The following is a 7,732-nucleotide window of genomic DNA, read 5'->3' as shown; positions in this document are numbered from 1 at the left end:
GCCTGTAAGAGGTGCTTAATAGCCTCAATAGATGATTCTCCTGTGTGGGCAGAAGCATAGACCGCTCCAGAAAAGGTATCTACACTAACATGAACATATTTCTGCCTTCCAAAAGCCTGTATGTGTCTTACATCTGTTTGCCACAGTTCACAACTGTTCAGTCCCCTTGGGTTTGCTCCCGTACTCACTGTAGGGAGTGCATGTTGTTGGCAATTTGGGCACGTGGCTACAATCGCTTTGGCCTGTTCTCGAGTGATGTTAAACTGGCGAACCAGGCCAGGTGCATTTTGGTGGAAAAGCTGGTGGCTGATTTTTGCCTGTTCAAAAACATTTGGGAGAGTGGCCATCACTGCAGGTGCAGCAAGAGCATCTGCCCTTCTGTTGCCTTCAGCGATAAACCCTGGCAAGTCAGTGTGTGACCTGACATGCATCACATAAAAGGGTTGCTCTCGGTGAGTGACTAACTTTACCAGTTTTGAGAGCAATTCAAAAAGTGCAATGTTAGATACATCTTGCAGTATTGCTTGATCTGCTCTGGATACTACTCCTGCCACGTATGCAGAGTCTGTAATCAGATTAAATGGTTCTGAGAACCTTTCAAAAGCCCTAACAACCGCAGCCAATTCAGCAACCTGAGGTGAACCTTCCACCTCAGCAATGTCCGTCTCCCACTGCTGGGTTTGAGGATCCTTCCAAGTTATAACGGACTTGTGGGACCTCCCGGACGCATCTGTAAAGACAGTTAGAGCCCTTTTTAAAGGTCTCCTACTTAGAGCAGTTCTTAATTTTAAAGTAAATTGAACATCTTGTTCAAACAATTTGCAAGCGGGCCGTGCTACCGAAAATTGTCCTGAGTAGGAATCCAGAACAAACTGCAACACTTCATTTTCTTGAAACAATTGTTCCAGTATTTTCATAGTATTTTGACCTGATTTTAACTCAACTGGAATGTGAATGCACTTAAAATCACATCCTGCTAACTCCCTGATCCGGGTCCTTGCTTTCCGGATCAGTTCTGCTCCCAGTTCCTGAGGCTTTGTCAGTCTCTTGGACCTTTTGTGACTGAGGAAAACCCATTCTATGATCAAGAGAGAGTCCCTCTGGTCCCGGTCCTTTTTTGGTGTGTCCTTTGCCTTAGGTGTTTGTTTTTCCTCCCACTGGAAAATAATTCCATGGAGGTGTGGCAACTTATCTAGGATGATGAATTTGAATGGCAGGTCAGGCCGGCATCGGTGGGCCTGTCTTGTGGACATTGCAATCTGAACCTTTTCTAGAGCTTTCTGTGCCTCTGGGGTAATAGACCTAGGAGCACCTGGGTCCTCTCCCCCTTTCAATAAATTGAAAAGAGGGGCAAGGTCTTCATTAGTCAGACCAAGCCATGGTCTTACCCAATTCAAAGACCCACACAACTTGTGGACATCCGCAAGGGTCTTGATCCTTGGATTGATTTCTAGTTTTTGAGGAACAATGGTCCTATTTCCAATTTCTAAGCCCAAATACTTCCAAGGTGGCATCTTTTGAATTTTCTTTTCCTGGAGCTCGAACCCTGCAACAATCAATGCATCGATCGTTAGGTCAAGCGCATGTGTGAGTAAATCATCATTGGGGGCACACACAAGGATATCATCCATATAATGATAGATGATGGCCTTCTCTGCGGCTGCACGCACTGGGGAAAGCAGGGAAGAGACATACCACTGGCAGATAGCTGGAGATACCTTCAGGCCCTGAGGAAGAACAGTCCAATGGTACCTTTTCATAGGAGCTTCTGAATTGATAGAAGGGACAGAGAATGCCAAACGCGGTGCATCGTCAGGGTGCAATGGGATTTGGAAAAAACAATCTTTAATATCAATAACAGCTAATTTCCAATCTTGAGGAAGCATTGTTGGGGATGGCATACCAGGTTGGGGAGAACCCATATCTTCAATTACATTATTAATTTGTCAGAGGTCACAGAGGAGTCGCCACCTCTTTTTGTCAGCTTTTTGGATGACAAACACTGGAGAGTTCCATGGGGACATGGTCTCCACAATGTGGCCCTTTCTTAGTTGCTCTTCTACTAGTTCTTCAAGCACCTTTATTTTTTGTTTACTGAGTGGCCACTGTTTCACATCAACTGGTTCGTTTGTTTTCCACTTAAGTTTTTGGGTGGGGCGCTGTTGTCCAATGACTGCTGCACAAAAATGCTGTGGAGAGTCTGGAATATTAATTGTGACACCCCACTGGGCCATTAAATCTCTCCCTAACAAAGGTTCTGAATAATCTAACACAAATGGACGGATATTTGCCAATTGTCCATTTGGACCCTCGAATTGAATAATGCTTTTGGATTGCCTTGCCAATTGCAGACCTCCTACACCTCGAAGGTGACCAGCAACATTTTGTAAAGGCCAGTGTGCTGGCCAGTCTTGTACTGGAATCACTGCAGTCTGCACCTGTGTCTACAAGCATCTCAATGCGTTTAGACTCCCCACCCCCACTGACATTGCACCACAATTTGGGTTTATCTGTCCCAATAACTTGGACCCGGGCGACTGTGGGCCCTTGTTTATCGACATTTTCAGGTAAAGATGGCACAGGGATAGCTTGAGCAACAATTTGTCCCTTGGGAAGAAACAGGGGTGGGTGGAAACAGTGCAGGCTGAGAACAAATTGCTTGGGATCTGATGTTGTCATTCCCGGAGCAATTTCGATCTCTTGTGGTGTGTGTTTAGTGTCCCCAATGACGATGTACTTACAACGAATTTGGTTCCAAGTACCCTTCTGTTCAGGATTTACAGAGACAAAATGCCAGTCAGTGTCCTTCAGGTGGAGTGACTCTGTCAGCTGCAACCTGTAAGGCTCATTGACAGAAGATGCGGTTAATACAGAATCACTTAAGTCACAACAAAGGTTATTTTGTTTCACTTTCAACAGTGGACTAGCAGACTTGGTCTTTGAAGCACCTGCTTCACTTACACAAATGTCAATATTATCGCGTGCTTGATTTGTTTTGCTACCCTTATTCTCTTGGCCTGCTCTTTTTATGTCTGCATGCCTGGCAGGCTGGCGCTTTATTCTTCATTTTTTTGTTGTTGACCCCCAGGGAGGGCTTGTAGTTCTCCTCCCCTGCTATTTTTAAAATCATCAAATTCCTTTTTCAGGGGGCACTGGTTACTCCAGTGTCCTAGCTTATTACAAAGCAGGCATGGTTTAGTGGGCTCAACCATTGCCGGTCTCCGCTGCTGCCCAGGGTACTGCTGTGCTGAGGGAAAAGGTGAAGGGCTGGCAACAGCGACACGCTGGTGTGGTCTTGGCAGCAGCCTTGGTCTGGTGTCTTCAGCCACACTCATCAGAGGCACTTTCCTGTTACAGATTAGAAGCATATCTTTTAGTGTAGGGGAAGGTTCCATAGGAAGGCTCAGGATTGCTGCTCGACACTGTTCATTTGCATTTGTAAATGCTATTTCTTCTAAAATTGCTTCCCTAGCATTTTCTTTTTTAACCTGTATTTCAATAGCTCTAGTTAGCCTTTCTACAAATTTCAAAAAAGGCTCTGATGGTAGTTGTTTGATTTTACTATAGGGCTCAAAAGGCCCCTCAGGTTGGAGGGAAAAGAATGCTTTTTCAGCTGCTTCTTTTACTATCTCAAGTGTTTCTGTGGGAATTGCAGCAGCTTGGACTGAGGGAGAAGACCATTGGCCTTCACCACAGAGGTGCTCCATGGTGATAGGGTTACCATTGTTGTCTTTTGCTGTGTTTGGATCAGCCTGTAAGCCTGGGAGAGCGTCTTTTAGCAGTTGTTTCAATGCTGATTCCCATAATTTGAATTCCGTGGATGTCATGAGACATAAAAAAATTTGTTTTAAATCATGTGGAACCACAACAGTCTTACTTAATTCAGAATTTAAAAGGCCACGGAAATATGGACTGTGTGGACCATATTCTTTATGAGATTTACAGATCTCTTTAATCAATTGTCGTCCAAAAGAACTCCAATTAGCAGTTGGGGCTGCTCCAGCTTGAGCTGCAGGCTGAAACGTAACAGGAGCCAGTGACAACATGGCACCATGCATTGGGTCTGCTGTCCCCTGCTCTGTATCCCTTGAATCAGAAGCATTGGGATCACAGCTACAGGTTTGGGGACAGGCAGTGGGTGTGTCCCCACCGTGGGAACCCGGGGAGGGGGCGGGGAAAGGGAGCTGGCAAGGGGCGGGGATACCGTGGGAACAGGGGGCGGGGTCACCTGGTGACATCACGTCAGCAGACGCCCCCTGGGAGGAGTAGAGGGGCAGAGCTGAGGGTACTGCAGGAAAGGCGGGGGGAGGGGGGAAGGTGTCACGAGGAACAGGAGGAGAGGGGGATGGGGATGGAATTTTGGAATGCTTAAGAGGATTTTGGGAAGAAGAATACCAGGTTTGGGAAGATGCCACGTGGCACCCACCATCTTGTGCACCCCCTGGGGACTGGGGGCCATTTTGGACATCACTGCTCTCCGGAAAGCTAACACGTGCTCTGGGATTTAGAGGAGGGGATACAGGGGGTTGGGAAAGACACGCAGCTTGGCCAGGGCTTTGTGAACAAAACAACTCAGTTATTCTTGCACACTCTGGGAGCCGACTTCCCAATGAGTTTGCATTCTTTAAAATACCAAGTTTTGGGGAAAGAGGTTTAGGGGTTTTAGAGCAAGGAGAAACAGGGAGAGCAGAGGCACATGGCTTTACATTTGGCTTTTTCTCCATTTCCTTTTGTTTGAGCAATGCTGTTCGAATTTGTAAACTCCAGAACACAAATTTAGCTGAGGGCAGTTTGCCAGATTGTCCTAAGGTTATCAATTCATTCCCAACTTTATCCCAGAATTGAATATTGTGGATTTCTTCAGGGGAAATGTTTGGGAACTGCAGAAAAAGCCATCTTATAAACTGTTTCAATTTTCCTTTAGAGAATTTCACATTACTCTTGACTAAAATGCTAACAATATTATAATACACTCCCCTTTGTACAATGCTAAGTTTGGAACCCATGTTAGATGTAAAAAGCAAAGTACTTAATCCTGCCTGACCAAAAACAAAGCTAAAATCAGCTACCAATTTCTAAAAAAAAGCCACAGATAGAAAGCGATAACGAGCAGACAAAAGCTTCACAATGCAGCTGTATATACTGCTTTTAAAATTCCCAGGCAGCAGCAGCAGGGCACGCCCTGCCGAGCCGAGGCAGAAACAAAGCCTCCCCCGCGGTGGAATGCAGCTCCCCCGCGGAGCAGAGACAGCAGCCACTCCACGTGGCAAGCCGAAACCGGGACGCCCCCCCCGCCGCCGCGTGTGCAGAGAGCACTCCCGACCCCACAGGTCCCCCGGCCACGTGGAAAGAGAGCCCCCCCCTCCCCCGCAAAGAGAAAGAGAAAGAGAGTCTCCTAACATGTGTCTGAGCACGCTGCTGAGCGTGGGGGGGGAAGGGCAGAGAGCGATCCCGCTCTGGCGCGAATTCTAAAAAACAGTGAAACACGCAGCAGGAAAGCTAACACTAGAACGCTATGAATTCTCGTCTGTGGGGCTGCGCAGCCAAAAATGCAAAGGCAAAAAGGAACAGAACTCGCGGCAGAGTCTGTTTTTGAGCTTCTGCTCTACCGAAAGCAGAGATACTCACGTGAAATGGAAGCTGTAGGCTGGGTACAGGCAGGCAGGTCTCCACCGGAAAAAGACCTCTCTCTGGGTGCAAGAGAGGCTCCCCTTTTTTTCCTCTGGAAAATCTGCTCACCACAATGAAGCTGGGCTTTCCAGAAGGCACCGAACAGTCCACGAAACTTTTTCTGGGAATATTCCCAAAGTCTCTAGCTGGGAGTCTTGAAGCCAGGCTCCTTTCAGCTGGATGCACGGCTGCCAGAGCTTCTCTGAGGAACTGCGAGTCCATCTTTGGGCTGCGAGGTCACTTCGCCCACCCACAGGAACGCCAATATATTTTGGAATATGTATCCCAATATAAACAGTTAGATGGTGCCTAGGCCGGTTCTGACCCTCGCTGCTGGGCCAAAGGCAGCACTGTGGTGTTTTACCCCAGAGATACCTTACCTGGGGCACAAGACAGGACTCCGTTCTCCTCAGGAGAGAGAGCTTCTGGCGATAGTGGAGAGAAAGGGAGTGGATTCTGCTAGAAGGTTGCCAGATGTTTATTCCATTGGTACAGAGATGTCTGCACTGGGCCACTGCTGCTAACAGAATCGAGGCCGCATGGTCTCATTAGCATTTTAAACTCAGGGCAGGGGAAGGGGAGGGGACAGGTGAGCCACCAAGCAGGTGAAGGGGCAGGGTCTCAAGGGACTAGGGACACCTATCACACGACGCCTTGCTGGTATGTTAGCCTGATTGACAGGGCACACTCAGCGAGGGGCGAGGGGGAAGGGAGAAGGTAAAACAGGATATTGCAACACACCACAACAGCTGCTTTGCTCTGGCCCTTTGGGATTATGTGGCCCAACAGAGCCACAATGATGTCCTTGGTTCCACGAGGCTCTACAGTGTCAAAATGGTCCCTTGGATCCATGGTGCTCTGCAGTGTCACAATGGCCCCTTTTCACAAGGCTCCCAAGTGTCACATTGATCTCCATAGGAAGGAAACCACGGATCCTCCATGCTTCAGGAGTTGATGAACAGCAACCACCAGAGGCAAGGCAAGCCTGACCTGTCTGTCCTGGAAGGTTTGGATGGAGCAACTCTTGGACATTTGAAATTATGAATGTGGAGTCCTAATTTAAAACATTTGTGCCTGGAGAAGAGAGATGGAGTTTTTTCATGAACACAAATGCACAGAGCCCTCTTCCAGTGTTTGGAAAATAGGTGAGTGCTGCCATTTAGGAGTTAAAGATCAGCCAGACTTGTCTGTCCTGGCAACTTTTGTCTGCGAGCAATCTTTTATTACATAAAAATTTGGAGGCGGAATCCTAATTTTGGCCATGGATTCCTGGAAAAAATGGATATTTCTTTTCCATGAAAAGAAGACCCCAGAGCCCCAGTGTTTCAGGGGCAGATGGAAGTGGCCTTCCACATTCCATGGTCAGCCAGACCTGTCAGGTGACTGGTGGGAGGCCATGGCAGCTACACCTATTTCATGTTCCCTTGGTTCCACAGGGCCCTGCAGTGTCACAATGGCTCCTTGCTTCCATGAGGTCTTGCAGTGCCACAATGGTTCTCTTGCTTCCATGAGGCCTTCAGGTGTCATGGCCCCTTGACAACACAAATCCTTTAGGATCTTATTGGTCTCCATGGTTCCACAAGTCCCGACAGTGACATAACGGTCTATTGGTTCCATGAAGCCTCGCTGTGTCCAATGGCCCCTAGGTTCCATTGGGGGCAAGTAGTGCAACAATGAGTCTTTTGGTTCCTTAAGTTCCCATAGTGTCACAATGGCCCCTTCCTTCCATGAGGGCCTCCAGAGTCACAATGGTCTCCATGATTCCATGGGGCCTTGCAATGTCACAATGACCTCCATGGATCCATGATGCCCCACATGATCACAATGGCCCTTTGGCTCCATGAGGCCCTGAAATGCAACAATGGCCTCAAGGTTCCACAAAGCCCTGCTGCTTCACACTTGCCCCTTGGGACCATGTGGCCCAACAGGGCCACAAAGTTGTCCTTGGTTCCACGAGGCCCCACAGTGTCACAGTGGCCCCTTTGATCCATGGTACTCTGCAGGGTCACAAAGTTCCCCTTGGTTCCACAAGTTCCTAAAGTATAACAGGTTCCACAAAGGC

Source organism: Zonotrichia albicollis, chromosome 7, assembly GCF_047830755.1.
Source record: "Zonotrichia albicollis isolate bZonAlb1 chromosome 7, bZonAlb1.hap1, whole genome shotgun sequence".
Lineage (NCBI taxonomy): Eukaryota > Metazoa > Chordata > Aves > Passeriformes > Passerellidae > Zonotrichia > Zonotrichia albicollis.
This window is presented reverse-complemented; position numbering follows the sequence as displayed.